The following is a 19,355-nucleotide window of genomic DNA, read 5'->3' as shown; positions in this document are numbered from 1 at the left end:
CTTTGTAACTTTCTGATGCCATTTTTATTTGGAGAAACATTCAAAGGAGTGATAATGCTCCAAACTACAAGCCAAACAAAATTTCTTTTGATTCCTTTATTTTATTATATTATATTTGTTGAATTTATCTCCTACCTTTCTACAAAAAAAAGGTATTCAAGGCTGCTAACAATAGAGAAGTTAAAACAACAACAACACACAACTAAAGCATACAGAGAGGTTAAAAAGTAATTAATAAAAAGAAAAAAAACACACCCCCTCCTTTCAGCTATATCCCAACTCCAGTGCCAAATGTCTGGGTGAATAAAAAGATCTTCACTTGCTGGCAGAATTACAACAGAGAAAGAGGCCAGCTTTCTCTCCTTAGCTTGGGAGTTTCATGGCTTGGTAGTGGCTTCCAAGAAGCCCTCCTTTTGTGTCCTCCAAAAATGTCCTTTTTTGGGCTGTGACAGGCTCATAAAGGAGACCACAGTCTTACAAATAGTCCCACGTTGTATAGGACTTTATAAGTGATGATGACCCTCATTTTGTATTGTGGTCAGAAGCAGAGTAGTTACAAGGAAGCTCTTGTAATGAGGAATTCACATGCTCCCAGTAACCAGCCTCCAGGGAACAGTCTGGCCTCATGATTCTGGACCAAATTAAGTTACTGAATGCTTTTGAAAAGCAAACCTGCATACAGCAGGTTACAATAATTCAAACAAGGTGTAGTGAAGGCCCGGTCCAATATACATAGTTGGTGCACTAGTCTCAAATGTGCCAGCACACTCCCAATCACCACTGAAGCCTGGGCATCCAGGTTTAGGGTTGAATGTAGGGGTATACACAATCAGGGGTATACTCAAGTTTACCTGAATCTTCAAGGAAAATGTAATTCCTTGCAGCACTGGTTGAAAGTATGGGGCTGTGCAGACCTCCCCTGAAGGCGGCTCCAATCTGGCCTTTCCAGGGCACAAAAAGGAGCTGCAAAAAGTGGCTCCTTTTTGCGCCCTAGAAAGGATGTGATAGCCACAGCGCCGCAGCTTTAAGGTGCTTCTTTTGCACTGGATAATGTGTATGCAGCACCAGAGAAGTGCCATGACGCTGTACACTGTGCACCATGTGGAGCCCTATATTTCGTTTCAGTGACCCAAAACACTCCTATCTTGTCTGGATTTAGCTCATTTGCTCACCCTCATTCACTCCACCACCAATATCTGACAGCAAATTAGACCTTTAAAATGGAGGAAAGAAGAGGGAGGGAAAAAATAGGAATGTAGCAACACCTTTAAGAATAACTGGTTTCTATTTTTGCATATTCACACAGCTGTTTGAGTGGGATGGAATGTAGTAGGATCCAGAAACATGCAAATCCTTGCATTAAATTTTCAAAGGTCTGCATGAGGTGATACAGGTCTTTCAGATCTTACAGTGATCAGTTGATGATGATGTGTGAAAACAATAAATTTGCTTATCAAAAGTCAGTTTCCTTCATTCAAAGTCTTCTTTGAGAAGATTCCTTTTGTTTCATGTGCAGTAATGAGGGCTCTTGGATTAATGAAGCCATTGTCTTTGTTCATACATCTGCTAATGGGTTGGAATTTGAACATATAATTGACTTCAGCTGCTTTTCTCCGTCTTCCTTTGTTCAAGGACTGCAGGCTTTAAATCCTGTTCTGTATGTCCAATGATGTTGAAATGTTCTGCAACTGGTTTTTGGGTATTGTCATTTCTAATGTCCAATTTGTGTCCATTTATCCTTTTATGTAGAGACTGTCCTCTTTGTCCCAGGTAGAGTGTTAAGAATGCCCTTAATTACTAGAATGAATTTAAATTTCACAACTGTTAGCAAAAATAACAAGTGATGAGTGGTATGTTGAGGGGGCATGTAGCAGTGAAGGATGGACATTCCCTTGCTCTCTTTCTTACACACTGGAGTTTATCACATGAAGAAGATTGGGAGTTTATCCCGTGAATATCCAGAAAAATATGTGTAATTACACGAAACCATTTCACATGACATTGCACAAAACCCGCCATTAAAATGGTCACAAAGAAGTAATGCACACCTTTTTGCTTTCGGGATTTCAGTGACAATGCATTTCCTGTCAGGGATGATGGGAGTTGTTGCTCTTCCCCTCTGGCTCTAACTCACCACCTTGTTATGCACCGGCACTGACCAGCTTTGGCCAGTGGTTAATGCTTTTCTCCAAAGCAGCAGAGTTTCAGAGAATAGGCTGAAGACCCTGACAAACTCTCCAAGCCTTCTCATTCTTCTTCCACAGAAGTCTTCACACTTCTCCAGGATCCTGCTGGCTCTTGTATCTTCACTCAAGACACCAGACAACTCAGTAGTCTTGTATAAAAGATCTACTTTATTCTACTATATACAAATACTAATACCCTCACAAATCACAATCTCCAAACTACTCACACAACTCCACAACTACCCACAAAATACATTGGCAAACATAGCAATTATTATAGCCATTGTCAAACACCACCCACTTAGTCAGTTTCCACCCAGTGGGTGTGTACATCCATTTTGATTGGTTCTCATAGTTCAACCCATACTTAATGATTTCATCATCTCACCTTGTACACTTAATGATTCTCAGGTGGTTTCAATTATACACTCTACATTTCTGTCCTTGGCATTTAGGACTGCTGAATTACATTAGCTTTTACACCTGTGTGGCTTCTTAATTGCTTTTGCTTAGTCACAGTGACTCTCACATACATGTTTTATTTCTTCAACTGTATATCCCATGTTGCATTTTCCTTAACATTTCCAATATCACTTTATTTGCGCAACTGCATGTGATAATCATTCATGCAATTACTCGTCATTTTAGCTTTATTTGTGGGACGCTTTAAATGTGCTTTAATCTCTCTTTAATGTCGAAATTAGCCCCAGTGTGATAAACTCCACTATCAGATTCAACACACCACTAGATTTGGGCAAATTAGAGGCAAACCCCTAATTTTCAAGTGATCTATATCTATGAACTTTTGTCTGTATTATTGCCACTTTTTTAAAAATAAAGATTATAACATTGTGAACTGCCCTGGAATGAATTTTTGTCAAAGGTATATTAAATTAATGTTTAAAACAAAGAAAGAAAACTCTGGGGCTTTTGAAGAAACTGGATCCTTCTCTGATTCTGTGGTAGCACAGGAAGAGAGAACTAGGCTGGATGGTCAAAACCAGCATGAAAGGCTGTGAAAATTCCAAAGCAAAGCCTGATGTTTAAAACATCTACCAAGATCTGGAAGGGGAGCAAATGTCTGGTCCTTCAATTATCAGGTACTGTCCCTATTCTCAGTAATGAAGAATCTGGAAAAAGTAGAATGGCAGGCAATGGGGAATGACTTGTGTCCAGCCCACAGGAATACAGTCATTCTGCAATGGTTGGAAGTTCACGTTGTCCAATAGCTTCCTTTGGCTGCTTGCTTGATGCAGTTTCAGTCGCTTCTCTGGTGCAAGGAGAAGTCACCATTGCAGCAGAGGGACTGTAAAAGTGACAGACCAAACTCCACAGCTAGTTAAGAACAATAAGAACAACAACAACAATAAATCAGAGAATTTGTCTATGTTAACCACAACCTATGCACAAAATGAAGATGCTTTTGAAGGAGGAAATAAAGGAAACAGCAGAAATGACTTGCTGCAGAAAGCCAAACCAAGCATATGTCTTGTATGCCTGGACACTAATTCCAGCCACATTTTCTTCCTGTTTTATGTATGTGTGTATTTTTAAAGTTTTGCTGTGCACATGGGAACCTGCTGCACCAGGTGCATGGCATGCCAGAGAGTGGATCAAAAGCAATTAGTTGAGTCTTCCTTTTCAGACTGAACCCTTGTATTCTCAGTGGAAGATATGATGCAGCTCACATCTTTTGCTTCTTTGGTTATTTATATTTGATGGGAACATGCTTGTGTGTTCAGTGGACCCCCCTTTTCATTTGCTGTAACTTCATTATTCATGTTAAGCATACACACACAGCACAAAAGCAACCCTACCACCCATTACATTCACTCAGCTGCACATGTGGTGTTTCTGTTCTTTGATCTGCAGCTGCCCATATGGATTTTTTAAAAAAAAGCCAAGGGAAGGAATTCCATGTTGTTAGAAGAGCCAGGAATGTTCCTCTGCATGCACCCCCATCGATCATGCTGTACTTTGTAGCATGTTCTCTGCACAGGGAAAGTAACTTGACAGTATACACAAGGCTTTATACTCTTGCCTGATCACTCGCCCAGAGAAGAATCAGTTTGCTTTTCCTGCTTACACTTAGGAGATCATTCTTCAATAAAATGGAAGCTTTCTTGCCTTGGAAATTTGGCTGAAGACATTTGTATGACATCTGGAAGGCAAGTTTCCTTTTAGGCAGCCAGGTTAGGCCTTGAAAGTGGAACCCACGGGGATCAGACTTCCTTGACATAAGTGCAGGGGCTGTTCCCTCCAGCCAAAAATGCATTGCTACCATCTAAATCATTTTTAAGGGGCTTGGCTCTTCAGCTGAAAATCTGGGGGTAGCTATGGGGGGGGGGGGAGCTAGAACTTTTCTAAGAAAGCTTTTGCAATTAAACATGAATGTGTCTTTCAAATACGGCAAACTACAACCACATTTCCTATGGAAAACTGGTTAGAAGACATGATTTAAAAGTAATCTCATTAAGCCTCTTCTCTGTCCCTGTTTTAAGCATGCAGATGTAAGATGCTTTTTCAATGTTTCTTTAACACAAGATGGCATCTATATCTTGCATTCAAGGTGGCCAATTGTGTCAGAAGCAGATCACAGATATGACTTCCCATGTAGAGTTGTCTCTACTTGGATATGTTTTTGCATCTCCTCTGTGTGTGTGTATGCTCTCATTGAGTAGTAAACAGTGTGTGGATCCAACTTAAAGCTATAGATTTACTTATTAACATTATTTATTATAATAACATGTTCTGATATGCCTTTTCATACAAAAAACTGACCCAGACAGTTTATAAAAATTAAACATGCAAAATAATAGGGACCAACTAGAATTTCAGTAGCATGTCTAATCTATATATAGCACATGCTGTATATATCTTATTCTGTTTAGGGTTGCCAGATTGAAAGCTGGAGAACATTTTTGTGCCTTTAAAAGTTGTATAATTGAATGCCAGCATGGTGTAGTGGTTGGAGCATTGAACTACAACTCTGGAGACCAGGGTTTGAATCCCAGCTTTGCCATGTAAAAACCCACTGGGTTACCTTGGGAAAGTCACAGTCTCTTAGACTCAGAGGATGGCAAAGAAACTTACTAAGAAATTCCTGTGATAGATTTACCTTTGGGCCACCATAAGTCAGAAATGACTTGAAAGCACAAGTCATAAATAATAAACAACAAAAGAGTAATTCAGCAGGTATCGCTTGCCATGTGACGAGGTAACAATTGACACCTGCTGAAATTCCCTTTTGTACATGTGATTATTAAAAGTACAGGAGCCTTCTCCAGTTTTCACTCTGGCACCCCCCCCCCCTGTATTTTCAAGCAGCCAGAGGACAGTGTGATTGGAAGTTGAGAAAGAGAGGCAGAAATGCCATGTGATTCTTTCTCGTATGAGAGTGCTATTCTATATATGTGTTGAAGACTTACAGGTGCCCTATAATGTGGGGTGGAGGTGATGATTTTGAGAAAAGGTATGTATAGATTGGAAAGAGTTAAGCAGGCTCCTGTTGTTTCTTCCATTGCAATTATAGCCACCACCCCCCACCCTCCTGGCCTCCCAATTAGTTTTTCATTTTAAAAAAGTAGAAAAGAAAGTGGAGATACTGAAGATTACCGCACTGGGGTAAAAATGTTCCCCAGTGCGTTCTCACGGGCGTGAGCACGGAGCGTGATGGGAACCTGATGGGGCCCAGAATGCTAGTTTACTGCACGGCGGAATGCTGCCGTTGCCGCCGGGCGTTCCCATCGGGTTCCCAATGTGTTCCAGGAGACGCCATTTCTGGGAACGCTTTGAAACTGACCCCAGAAATGGCGTCTCCTGGTACACATTGGGAACCCGATGAGAACGCCCAGCGGCAATGGTGGCGTTCCGCCATGCAGTAAACTAGTGTTCTGGGCTCCATTGGGTTCCCATCACGCTCCGTGCTCGCGTCCGTGAGAGCGCACTGGGGAACATTTTTACCCCAGTGCGGTAATCTTCAGTATCTCCACTTTCTTTTCTACTTTTTTAAAACGAAAAACTAATTGGGAGGCCAGGGGGGTGGGGTGGTGGCGGCTATAATTCCATGTTATAAATGTGATCTGTAAAGATTAGTTTGGCTCTAAAAGGTCCATGACAATGCAGTGCTGAAATAATAAGCAGCAGGCAGAGGTGGAATAAGGGCGACCAGTATTACAAATGCTTAAACAAAGTGCAGGTAAAAAGATAAAAAATAAAAGTCAGGCAGAACAATATGTCAGACTAGTGTAAGATGTAGCACAGAGGGCCAAGCTTAGGAGAGGATCCTGCAACTGAGGACTTGTAACATGCAACTCTCCATAGACTTGGGAGACTAGCATTGGCAATTGAGCTTAAAAAGACAGGGAGCTTAGGAGAAGACTGTCTGCATCTTCATTGTAGTGCAGATGAAGCCTAAGTTTACTGTGGTGGTTCACAACTTGAAATATATCCATTCCAGAGTAAGTAGGGGTATGAGAAAGAAATGTTATCAATAGGTAAACTTCTTGGTGGAAATCATTTTCATAGGTGCTATACAAACCACCCAAAAAGGGAGGTCTGCCCACGCCTTGTTTTATTGTGCGAGGGAGCTGTAGCGGACAAACCGCGCATCTCCCTCATGCAGCAAAAAGAACCCGCAAAAAGCAGGTTCTTTCTGCGGCACCATAAGGACGTCGCAGTGTGCCAATGGTGCACTCATGACATTCTTATGGGGTGTGTGACGTGCAGACGCTAAGCATCTGTCGTGTCAAAATGGCAGCGCCCTCAGCCAATCCCTAGCACATGACGGGGCATCACAAAGGCCCACCTGGATCGGGCCATAATTAAGTTATTATGTACTAAGGATAGACTGGCTAAAGCCTCTTTCACACAAGCAACTTGGGCTACTGCCACACTGCAGAATTAATGAAGTTCGATACTGCTTTAACTGTCATGTCTTCATCCTGTGGAATCCTGGAATTTGTAGTTTGTTGTTGCATCAGAGCTCTTGGTCAGAGAAGGCTAAATATCTTTCAAAACTTCAAATCTCAGAATTTCATAGAATTCTCTCAACCCATTTCTAAAGTTGATTGCTTAATGCAAAAATCATACACTAATGTAGAGGAGACTTTCTTGGGTTTTCAGTGTTTATATTACACTTGTAGAAAGTGTTCTTGAAAGAAAATGGCTTCTTGCAGCAAATCATATTAAAACAATGCCCAACAACAAGACTTGTGAAAGAACAAATAAATCATTATTTTTTTAAAAATTGCTCATTTGCTCTATGTTGCTACAGTTTCCAAAATCCATTAAGTCACAACCAGTAGGTGCCACTGTTGACATACTTTTCACTAGGCTGAACAAATGTCCTCTGGCAGCAGAAAAATATTTCTTTTTCAAGGTTCACTTTTGTCTGACTTTGACATATGTACATACTATCACTCTTTCCATACAAACCTTGGCAGAATGCTGGGTTTAGAAAATTATTCCTATTTAAGTTGAATGAACAGAGCCTGCTCCCATCCCAGAGGCACTAACTTAAATAATAGCAAAACTAGCACTCGTACGTTCTATAGTGCCAAAACATATGGAGAATTCTCTCCTGATGCAATTGATAAAAATAATACATTTTGCCAGAGTGATGGTGTTCTAGATTTAGTTTTCCTTTGTATTCTGCAGTAATAAAAATACTGGAACATCTCCTCTTTTGTTAGTCATTGTCTGGGACATCCCAGCTTTTCGAACCCCCTCTTTGAAGGCTATATAAGAATTTATGCCAATTACAGCAACTATGTAGACAAGACCACAGGCCTCTGTGCAGATCATGGCCAATGATACTGACAGAACTCCAAAGAAGCTAAAGGTCTGTATGGATTCTTCAGGAAATTCTTCCAAAACTGTTCCGTTCAACTATATTGTGGGTTTTTTGCTCTCCTCTCCATACTATATGACAAATACTTGCAACACTTCAAATCTAGCCATCAAAGTCAACGGAAAAAGTCTGATCTTCTCCATTGTTAATTGCCTGCTGTCCTGGTGTCTAAGTAGTAAAATATTTTCGCATTGCAAAGGACATAATAAAACAGGTTTGTGTGGCAGAATTAGACATCAATAGTCTCTTCCTGCATGGATCAGCCCAGCAGCCAACCAGATAGCTGTGGAAAGCCTCCAAGCATGGCACAAAGGCAATCACTCTCTAATGTTAATGAAATATTACATCAAGTAATGCTACATCAACTGATAATCCTGACTTTTGTTATCAAATAGCTTTGTTGTTATTGTTGTGTGCCTTCAAGTTATTTCTGACATGGTGACCCTAAGGTAACCCTAACACAGGGTTTTCTGGGCAAGATTGTTCAGAGAGGGTTTGCTATGGCCTTCCTCTGAGAATGAGGTAAGGTGAGTTGCCCAAGGTCACCCAGTGAGTTTCCATGGCCAAGCAGGATTTTATACCCTGGTCTCCAGAGTTTTAGTCCAACACTCAAACCACAGCATCATGCCGAGTCTCTCCAAATAGCTTAGTGTACTGTTATTTTTCAAGAATCCTTTATACTTTGATTTTATAACATCCCTTTGTCCCAGAAAGCTAGCTGATCAAGAGCTTAAGCTCAATTTGGGCATGTTAGGCATGGGGAAGGATGTACACTGGATAAATTGTGGTACAATTAAATAATCATGGATGGAACACTGCCACTAATATGCAAAGAGTGTGAAAATGCAAGAACCTGAAAATATCTCTCTGGGTCCTTTCACACTACAGAATTAAAGCACTGTTATTTCACTTGAAAACTGTTATGGTTCTATCAGATCGAATCCTCAGAGTCGATATTCAAAATGTTCCTTCAACCAATTGGCAGTTGGTTGAGGGACATTTTCAATTCACAGACAAAGCACTCCTCTAATGTTTCACCAAACTATAAAATCTAGGATGCCATGGGATGGAACTATGATAGTTACAACAGAATTATTATAATTGTGTTGTGTGAAAGGGACCTCTGTCAAATTATTATTGTAGTCAAGCTATCCCAGGTGCTCTGCATTTGTGTATATCAGGGCAAGATGCTATCAATAAAATGAATGAATGAATGAATCTTTATTTGTATACCGCTATTCCCATGATCACAGCGGTTTACAACAGTAATAAAAACATACCGAAACTACAAAATCCAACAGAAAGAAATCCTCCCCACATTAAACAATACAGTACAGCAATAAAAATATCCATCATTCAATCACAGTTAAAAACAGTTAAAAACCGAAGCACCAATTACATCCAATACAATACAGCAACACAAGGGGAGAAGAATGGAATTAGGGAACATGGGGGAAAGCTTGACGAAAGAGGTGAGTCTTTAGATTATAATGGATGTAACATAAAATAATGGATGTAACATAAAAATAATGGATGTGACATAAACATAACACATTAACAAGATATCATTGGCCCTGTACAGACAGGCCAAAATAAAGCTGCTTCGGGTCACTTTGGAGGTGTGCTGTTTAAATGATACATGCATCCTAAGAGTCTGGAAGCCGCACCAAAGCCATGCTCTAGTCCTAAGGCTTTGGTGCGGCTTCCGGACTCTTAGGACACATGCATAATTTAAACAGCATACCTCCAAAGTGACTCGAAGCAGCTTTATTTTGGCCTGTCTGTATGGGCCCATTGTCACTAAAAGTGAACCAAATAAACCAGCTACAGACCTAATGGCTTGAGTGAATATCCTATTCTCAGCCACCCAAATGAAATCAGCATCTCTGCCAACTGGACATCTGAGGTGATTACATTCCATAAATAGTGTGCCATAGATGAGAAGACTCCACTGTCATGTCTGCAAATAACATATGATTTCACTAATGGGATGCAAAGGAGAACCCTTCTGATGCTGGCAGATGAATACAGGAAGAGGAGCTTCCTCAGATATCAGGTTTGTACAGATCTTACAGTCTTTATAGCCATTAAGAGTAAGAATCTCTTCTGAACTTTTGTGCACAGTACCTTTTATAACCTAGAATCCCTATGCCATTTTACACATGGAATAATCTGACAAATAGCTGGAGAATTCAGCATCCAGTATTACCTTTTGAGGAATACTCAGTTTATTCCTTTGTTATAGGAACAAACACTTGTGTAAAATAAGATTTTAGAAACAGGTTTTATTTCCAGGAAAGGAAAGAGAAGTGTTCAGTCTTTTACCTGCTAGTTAGCCCTGCTGCACTTCCCTCCTACCCGCTTCCCTCAATTTTCCCTTCTCCAGTTAAAATTTCTTTCCATTTGACCATAATTAATCAATTCAGCTCTCCTTCTGACATTATGTAACATTTGCAGCTCTTCGAGGAAAAGAGGATGTGGTGAAATATAAGAGGTCCTTGGTCTTTCAAAAACTAAACAACTGCATTGCCTTCTCAATATACATTCTAATTCTTGTTGTGGAAAAAGGCCTAAAATTGCTGAATCAGTGATTTATTTTCCTACTTAGTAGGCAAAATACACCACAACGAATCTGATATATAGAATAAGACAGCTGGACCACAGGGCCTGGAAGCTGCTGAGGCCTTTGAAAAATGGTATGAGCTGTTTCTTTTTATCATTTATATATACAATAAAAACCAAAGCCATTTCCTTTGGCATGCGTCCAAGTACCGAACTGTTGTTTGCAGTGACCACAGCCAGTGAGAAATACTTCAAAATTCAATTTTAATTGAATACCGGTACTTTATTGTTGTCATCATGTGCCTTCAAACTGTTTCCAACTTATGGCACTCATAAGGCCAAACTATCCTCTTTTGGGGGACAGGACTTGTTCAGAGGGTTCTGGCATTGCCTTCCTCTTCTTCTGATGTGATTTGCCCAAGCTGATCAAGTGAGTTTTCATGGCTAAGTGGGGATTTTAAACCAATTCTCTAGGAATCTTAGTCTAGCACTCAAACCACTCCATCATATTAGTTCAGGTCTGAGCTATTCTCTTTGGATGGAAAAGTAGGGGCTAAACTCACCATGAATCCTAACTAGGAGACACCTACTAAAATTAATTCACTTAATTTTGACTAACGTGCCCCACTAAATTCAATGGGCCTGTGCCAGGTAGAATTAAGACTGGGTGTTGGCTTATATGCTTACTACATAGATCTAGGTTAAAGACGATCCAAATGGTGATTAATATTACCATCATTTTAAAACAAAGTGCAATTACATATAGTACAACTGCTGCACCTGCTTCTACAGATGTCATATCTTGAAACCCCAGTGATGTATGCTGTATTTTCATTAGGTTTAAATTACTATAATGCACATTATGGATTTTGTCACACCAGGCTGCCAAGACACCATAATTGCATTAATGTAAGAAAAGCAAATATACGAGTTTGGGGTCAGTCATTTTCACTTCAAAAGTGCCCTGGTGTTACCATAGTCCCAGATTCTGTTTTGTTTGTGTCAGCCTTCATAACTCTGCCTTCCTGCCCTTTGCCCTTCCCAGTAGACCTTTTGGTCTTAATTTTTAATTCTGCCTCTTCCCCCATTTTCACTTGGCAGTCACAGAAAGTGATTAAGTTAAAAAGAAAAGAAAAGAAAAAAGAAAATCTGGAAAAAAGGAAAAGGAAACACAGTCTGTTTGACTGCCACATGCTGTCTGAATATCAGAACTGCAGCAGGAGAAACTTATCACATATGAATCAAAAGTGGAAAAGGAGCAAAATGGAGAGGCATTGTTAGATTTTGCCTGTCAACAAAAAGAAGCACTCTAGGAAATACAATGCAAGACAGTGCAATATAACATAAAACAATATAAATACAATATACAGTGGGCCCTTGGCATCTGCTTAGGTTTGCTTCCAGGACCCCTTGTGGATACCAAAATGCATGGATACTCAAATCCCATTTAATACAATGGCATAGTAGTAGTAGTAATAATAATAAAATTAATAATAATAAGTTTTATTTATAAACCGCTATTCCGTGTTGATCATAGCGGTATACAGGTAAAAACTGCAATACGTAAATAAAACTTCAATAAAAACATTTCAGAATACAGATTAAAACCATACATCAAATCCAGGCCAGCTAAATGTGCTCGGTAATGCTGTACATATAGGGGGGGAGTCATATATCATCAAGGAGCATCGGGGAAGGCTTGCCGAAACAGGAAGGTCTTGAGTCTCTTTTTAAAGAGATCCAGGGAGGTGGCGGAGTGGAGTTCCTCAGGAAGGGTGTTCCAGATCCCAGGGGCCAAGATAGAAAAGGCCCTTTGTGAGGTTGATACAGATCTTGTTATCGGGATCCTCAACAGATTCTTCCCAGACGACCTGAGTGTGCGGGGCGGACTATATGGGGAGAGGCGGTCCTCCAAGTACCCTGGGCCCAAGCCATTTAGGGCTTTATAGGTTATAACCAACACCTTGTATTGTGCCTGGAAGCGAACAGGCAGCCAATGGAGATCATGCAGAATCGGTGTTATATAGTTGGCCCTGGGACATCCAGTGACCAACCTTGCTGCCATATTCTGCACTAGCTGAAGCTTCTGGGTTTGGTACAAGGGTTGCCCCATGTAGAGCGCATTACAGAAATCCAACCGAGAGGTTACCAGAGCATGTACCACTGTTTCAAGGTCCCCCCCGGTCTAGGTAGGGTCGTAGCTGGCATATCAGCCGAAGCTGGTAACAGGTGCTTCTGACCGTCGCATCCACCTGAGAAGTCAGCTGGAGCGACAAGTCCAAAAGCACCCCCAAACTGCGAACTGAATCCTTCAGGGGGAGCGTGACCCCAGTAAAATGGCATCCCTTATACAAAATGGAAAAATCAAGATTTGCTTTTGGGAATTTATGTATTTTTAAAATATTTTCAAGCTGTGGATGATTGAATCTGTGGATAAGAAATCTGTGGATATGGAAGGCTGAGTGCAATAAATGCTGGATACTGGCTCTGGCCAAGTTTCAATAACTTGAAAAGGACTTCAAATTTGGCTGCACCCTTCAAATGGTTTTGACGAATTGCAAGATAAATGTGTTTATCTTTATTGCGGAAATATTTTATTTATGGAAATAATTATTTATGGAAATAATTACATCCCACTCTCTATTGAAAAAATTCTCACAGCAGCATACTATAAAATAACATGACCAATATAGAACAAAAGAAACAGTAAAAGAGAATTTGGAAATATATTAAACAATTTCAAATTGTTTAAAATTTTAAAAACATGTTAAATAATTTAAGGAGGCAGATTAAAATTGATTAAAATACTTTGAAACAATCTAAAACCATATGCATCTGTAGGTCTGTGTAAAACCAGCTAGGGCCTAAAGACTTTTGGATATAGCCATGCTTTCACTTGGTGCTGAAATGACAGCAATTTAGGTGCCAATCAGACTTCTAAAGGGAAAGTATTCCATAACTGGGTGCTACAGCAGAGAAGGCCTTCTCCCATGTCCTCTGACAACACATTGCCCTGACTGATAGGGCATAGGAGAGGGTATCCAGCATATCTCAGACCTCTGGCAGGCACATTTAAGGAGTGGTAATCTGTATCAACTGAAACAAATCTTTAAAAGGACTGATCTACACATTTACAAGAGCAAAACAAATGAAGACTACAAGAAAAGGTAAAATAAGAGACCACAGACAAGTATTACTATTTGTATATGGAGTAATGCTATGGCACATAATTAATTAATAATAATTTGTTTTATTTATATACCGCTATTCCAAAGATCATAACGGTGAACAGCAAGTAAGCTAATTAGCAAGTAAGCTAATTTGCCCCCAACAATCTGGGTACTCATTTTAGCGACCTCGAAAGGATGCAAGCTTGAGTCGAGCTTGGGCCCTTTTGCTGGTCTTGAACTCGCAACCTTGTGGTTTCGAGTGAATGGCTGCAGTACAGGCATTTAACCACTGCGCCACCAGGGCTCCATAGGACATAACAGTCCTAGCTTGCAGCTGTACCACAGTGTTACAGTATAATGCTTCAGGTTGTGTGTGTGTGTGTGTGTGTGTCCACAATGAATGTTCACTACAACAGAGAAAAGTTTGGAAAGATTACTCATTTGGATTACTAATTCTAGAATCCCCCCCCCCCCATGGCAATGCTGGTTGGGGGGGATTCTGGGATCTGTGGTCTAAAAAGTAATTTTTTCAAGCAGAGGGAAGGGAGAGATATTTACTATTTCATAATAAGCAGACATGGCCATGTATGTTACAGGTGTATGTAAAATATGATGAGAACAGCAATGTGACAGGATAATTTGGTGAGACAATAAATTGCTTTCCAGTTGAAGTGTAAGTGAAACCAATAAATATATTCAGATTGTAAAAGAGCTGTTTTTATCTGGCAAGCCTCACAGAAATTTCCATAAGGATCTTCAGACTCATGAAACTTATCTGGAACTGGCTGGAGAACACTATTCGGACAAGTGTCAGAGCTTAGTGTGGTGAATAGATTAGTTGTGCTACCTTGTCTTGGAATTGCTCACTGTCTAGAAATAGTCTCTTAGGTTTAGGGATGATGTCATAAAATCTGGTTTGACTGCACCAAGTTAAATGATTTTCCAAAGAGTTAGGTAGCTTTTCTAAGCTAAACAAAGTTTATAGATTTCATATGAAATTATCTGCAATTCACATAATCGTAGTAAACACTGGGGCATAAAAACCAATAAATAATAAACTAATAAAATATCTATGTATTTCTGAACTATCTCTTATACCCACCACACACATTAAACATTCAGGGGTAGCTGTGTTAGCCATTTAACAAATCCAAATAAAAATCCATCTGTGATACCTTTATTGGCCAACCGAAATGCACACTATACTTGTTGCAAGCCTTCAAAGCTCTATGGGCTTCTTCTTCAGGCAAGATGTTACAAACCAAACAGGAGAAGAAAAACAAAACAAAACAAAACAATTGGAGATGTTAGTCAGATGGTTGCATGTTACTTCAGTCTTTAATAAAGATGGTATACTGGGGAGGATGTATTTTGTGCAGGCAGGCTCCTCCTTCTGGCCATACGACAATAGGGAGACCCACAGGAGTTTATCAGACAAGGGAAATTGGAAGTATAATCCAATGGCAATCCAAATGCAATCATGGGGTTTAACGTTATTACCACAAGCAATTTCGGGCAATGCCAAGCTATTTTCGGGCAATGGGAAGTCAGTTCAGATGCAATTCGAATTCATGTAAATTCACTGAACTAGCAAATTCACGTGAATGCGTTCTGACCCCACTTTCTTTTCATTCGAAATTAAGAGACATTCCTCCCGTGTGATAAACTTCACAAAAAGATTTTACTGAAAAGATCACTGTCTATCTTGCAGTTTGCGATAGTGGGGTCTTTTTTTTGGTAAGGGCTGGGCTGTGGGCATAAATCTAAAGGCAAAACAGGAGTTGGGAATCAGGAGCTGTAGGATGAAGCCAGTAGTCTGGACTGAATGAAAGTGAAAACCAAAGGACAAGTTAGGAGGCAGGGTTGAGAGGGGAGCTAAAAATCAGGATTGAAAGAGAATCAGTGCCACATATAACTGAAGGATACAGGACAGCAGAATTGAGAACACTTTGTTGCTCAAGCAAGGTATAAGTAGTGCAGAAAGGCTTCTTTAGACCTTCCTGTCCTTGTGAATCCATTATCCAGCATTGGTGGATATGGTCAGTCCAGGGGTGGAGGAGACTTCCCTTGGGAGGGCAGGCATATGCTGCCACCAAATTTGTTGAAACTCACTTCCAAGGCAAGTCCCTTTTGAGCAAACAAGGCAATGGCCAAGATCCTGCATTTGAAGATTAAGCTGCAATGATGGAGCTCTGTCATTGTAGCTACAATTCCCACTTACCCCCTCCCCCAAAAAACTCCTACCTTGGAAGCTTGACAAGCCCCCAATATGAGGTTTTCTGGTGTTCTGGAGACTGGTGTACTGACCGTGCACTGAGTGAAGTCTTTTTATCTGTTGTGCATCACCTCGGGGGATCTGGTGGGTTGAGAGGAGAAAACCAATTACTTATAAATAGACAGACAGAGAAAGACTAAATTTATTAATTCATTGCATTTAGTTAATCATTTTTAATTACGGATAATTAAACTTATGTACATTCAAGTTCCCTGCTGATTTACAGAGACTCCATGAATTTCATAGTTTTCTTAGGCAAGGAACACTCAGAGGTGGTTTTGCCAGCTCCTTCCTGTCAAATATAGCCGACAGCACCTGGTATTTGTTGGCAGTCTCCCATCCAAGTAGTAACTAGGGCTGACCCTGCTTAGCTTCACAGATCAGAGGAGATCTGGTACCAGTTGTACACAGATCTAAAAGCTCTCAGCAATTCCTTACAGCCCTGACAATTACCTGTGATATGCTTCAGTTAAGCTGATGCTTCTTGCACTAAGGTCAATGCTTAACTGTCATCATATGATGCCTGCAGGCAAAGAACATTTTCTCTGATAACAAAGAAATGGAGGACAATGCACATTGGATCCTCCACCTGCAGTCCTATGCATCCTATTCTGCTGATTAGTTGATTATAAGAAAATATCTGGAGACACATGCAAACATTTTCTGCACAGCATTTGCAGGTGTGCTTACTTGAATCATGATGCTTGTATTCAGCTCCTGAAAGTTTGCCAGTCAAGGTTTTTCATTGAACATTCAAGCCCTATTAATTGATGCATGTTGAATCAACATACAAGGAGGAGATAACCTCCTTCCTTGGCTCCAGTTCTTTCTTCACGTGGAGAGCAATGAGGTTGAATGTATGAAGCCTGTGCATATGCTTGAGGGTCATGGGTTAAAAGGGTTCTTGACCATGTAAAGGTCTCATCTTTAGGTGTATTTCTTTCCATTGCAGAGACAGATAGAGAAATGTGGGGCTAGCATTCTACAACTCCTGATGTTGAATCATTGTGCTTCCCAAATGAATGAATAGGGGTTTATTTTTATACTCTACCGCGCTCTACAGACAGGCGCCATGGGGTGCGGTCGTTATGTGCAAGGGCCGGCACTTCCAGACGCTCCTCACCCCTCGCATGTGACGAGGGCATCAAGATGGCGGCACCTTGTACAGATGGGTGCCACCATTTTGATGCAACAGATGCTTAGCGTCTGCATGTCACAACGCCATTGTGATGTCACGAGTGCGCCATTGGCACACTGCGGCATCACAACCGTGCTGCAAAAAGAACCCGCTTTTTGCGGGTTCTTTTTGCTGTGTGAGGAAGCTGCACAGTTTGTCTGCTGCAGCTTCCTCGCATAGCAAAACAAGGCACGGCCAGACCGCCCTTTTTGGGTGGTCTGTACCCTGCCTTAGTTGCCATAAGGCAGCTGTCATTTATCACGTAGCACACCTCATTATGATTATCACATTCAATCCAGCCTAGCCTTTTTTGGGGGAAGTTTTCTCTAGAGTTTCTGATTTAAAAAGTTAATAAAGTAGATGTAAATTTTCTTATGCTCATCTAAAAAAAAAAAAAATCTGACCAAATGTGTATAATTGCTAGTAACATTGCCTTTGCAAGGAATGAATGGATGCAGACTGAACTGGTCTCTTGTAAACAATTCTCTGTCTCTCAACATAGAACAGTATTGGAATTTTTAGTTGCTTCTCCAAATAATTAGCGTCATTTCAATTGCTCTGATGAACTCTTAAAAATACAAGGGAGCCAACAAACCTATTGCCCATGCCAGGAGGAACACAGGCTAGACTCTGTTTTTTGGGAAACTGTTTGGAAATGGTAAATGTAGGCTGGAATCAAGTGTGGGATTTTTGCATGTGTAAGCACTGTAGGTATAGTGCTACACAGTAGATCTTGGCTGACCCCTGCTCCATCCCCACTTACCAGAAAGCAGTACCACTAGAAGCAAGGTTGGTGTCTGTTCCTGTGTCACTTGGTAAGCAGCTGACTATGTTTACAGTTTTGTTGTATGAGAGATCTCCAGTGTGACAGGCAGCAGCAGGTTCTCTGCCATATTCCCTCCTGGTATCAGAGATTGCTCATGTGAGTAGGATGGGCATCAGCCAACTGCTTCCCAATTGACAGGAGAACAGAGCTCTATTGATCACAATGGTTGCTTCCTGGTAAATGAAGATTGGGGGACTTCTACGGGCCATATGTAGCCCCTAAACTAACCTAGGGATGGTGAATACAACACAGTCACAAGTGCTTAAGTCTAGGTTACAAATTTGTAACTGAAAAACAGGATTCTAGCCATTGGGTAACTTCCTAAATTACATAATCCCCAATCCAACTGAGATTGCATGTCCCCATTGCCACCATTGTTGCTGCTACCAACAGACCGGCACTGCAGGCAGGTACTAACATCACAAGGGTTGAGCTGCTCTTACCAGAAGTAGCTAGGCTGGTGGTCAGATTTGAAAAAGAGACCATTGTAACATCACAATAAAGGTGTGTTCCAGACGCGCCAATAGTATGTGCTCGGCACGTACTAGGGTTACGAAAGGGCATCCTTTCTGGACACCCTAACCCTAGTACATGCCGAGCACGTACAAAATGGTGGCGCCCATTCTACATGGGCGCTGCCATTTTGGTGTAGCGAACGCTTAGCATCCGCACGTTGCGGTGCAGAAATGATGTCACAAGTGCGCCATTGGCACCTTGCGGCATCATTACCACACCACAAAAAGAAGCCGCTTTTTGCGGCTTCTTTTTCCGCCTCCAGGAACCCTCCTTGTTTGGAGGCTGAGGCTTCCCGGCAACGGAAATGGAGGCGGTGGCAGACTGCCCTTTTGGGCGGTCTGTAAACCGCCAAAGTCAACTAAAATCTGGAAATGGTTCCATCATATTTCAGTTGAGATTGTGTTACTGATACTTCACCTAAGAAATGGCCCTGCTCTTAAGTTCTTCAGGCATAGGAACATAGGAAGCTGCATTATGCTGAGTCAGATCATTGGGAGCCTTGATGGTGCAGTAGTTAAATGCCAGTACTGCAGCTAGTATTGTAGTCACAAGGTTGTGAGTTCGATCCCAGGACAGCAGGACTGACTCAGCTTTCTATCCTTTCATAGGTTGGTAAAATGAGTACCCAGGCACCAGGAAAGCCCCTGAGAGATTTGCCAAAAGTCTTGGACTTGAAAGTACATAAAAACATTTGTATTTTGTATTGTACTGTCTCTTGTCTTGTGCTGGAATGCATTTTTTTCCTAATTGGTTTTAACTTTAAGACATTGAACTCGATCAGTTTATAAGTGT

This window comes from Sceloporus occidentalis, unplaced genomic scaffold (assembly GCF_023333645.1).
Source record: "Sceloporus occidentalis isolate IW3139 unplaced genomic scaffold, rSceOcc1.0.p SCAF_6, whole genome shotgun sequence".
Taxonomy (NCBI): domain Eukaryota; kingdom Metazoa; phylum Chordata; class Lepidosauria; order Squamata; family Phrynosomatidae; genus Sceloporus; species Sceloporus occidentalis.
The sequence above is the reverse complement of the archived record's forward strand: the minus strand, read 5'-3'. Positions refer to the sequence as shown.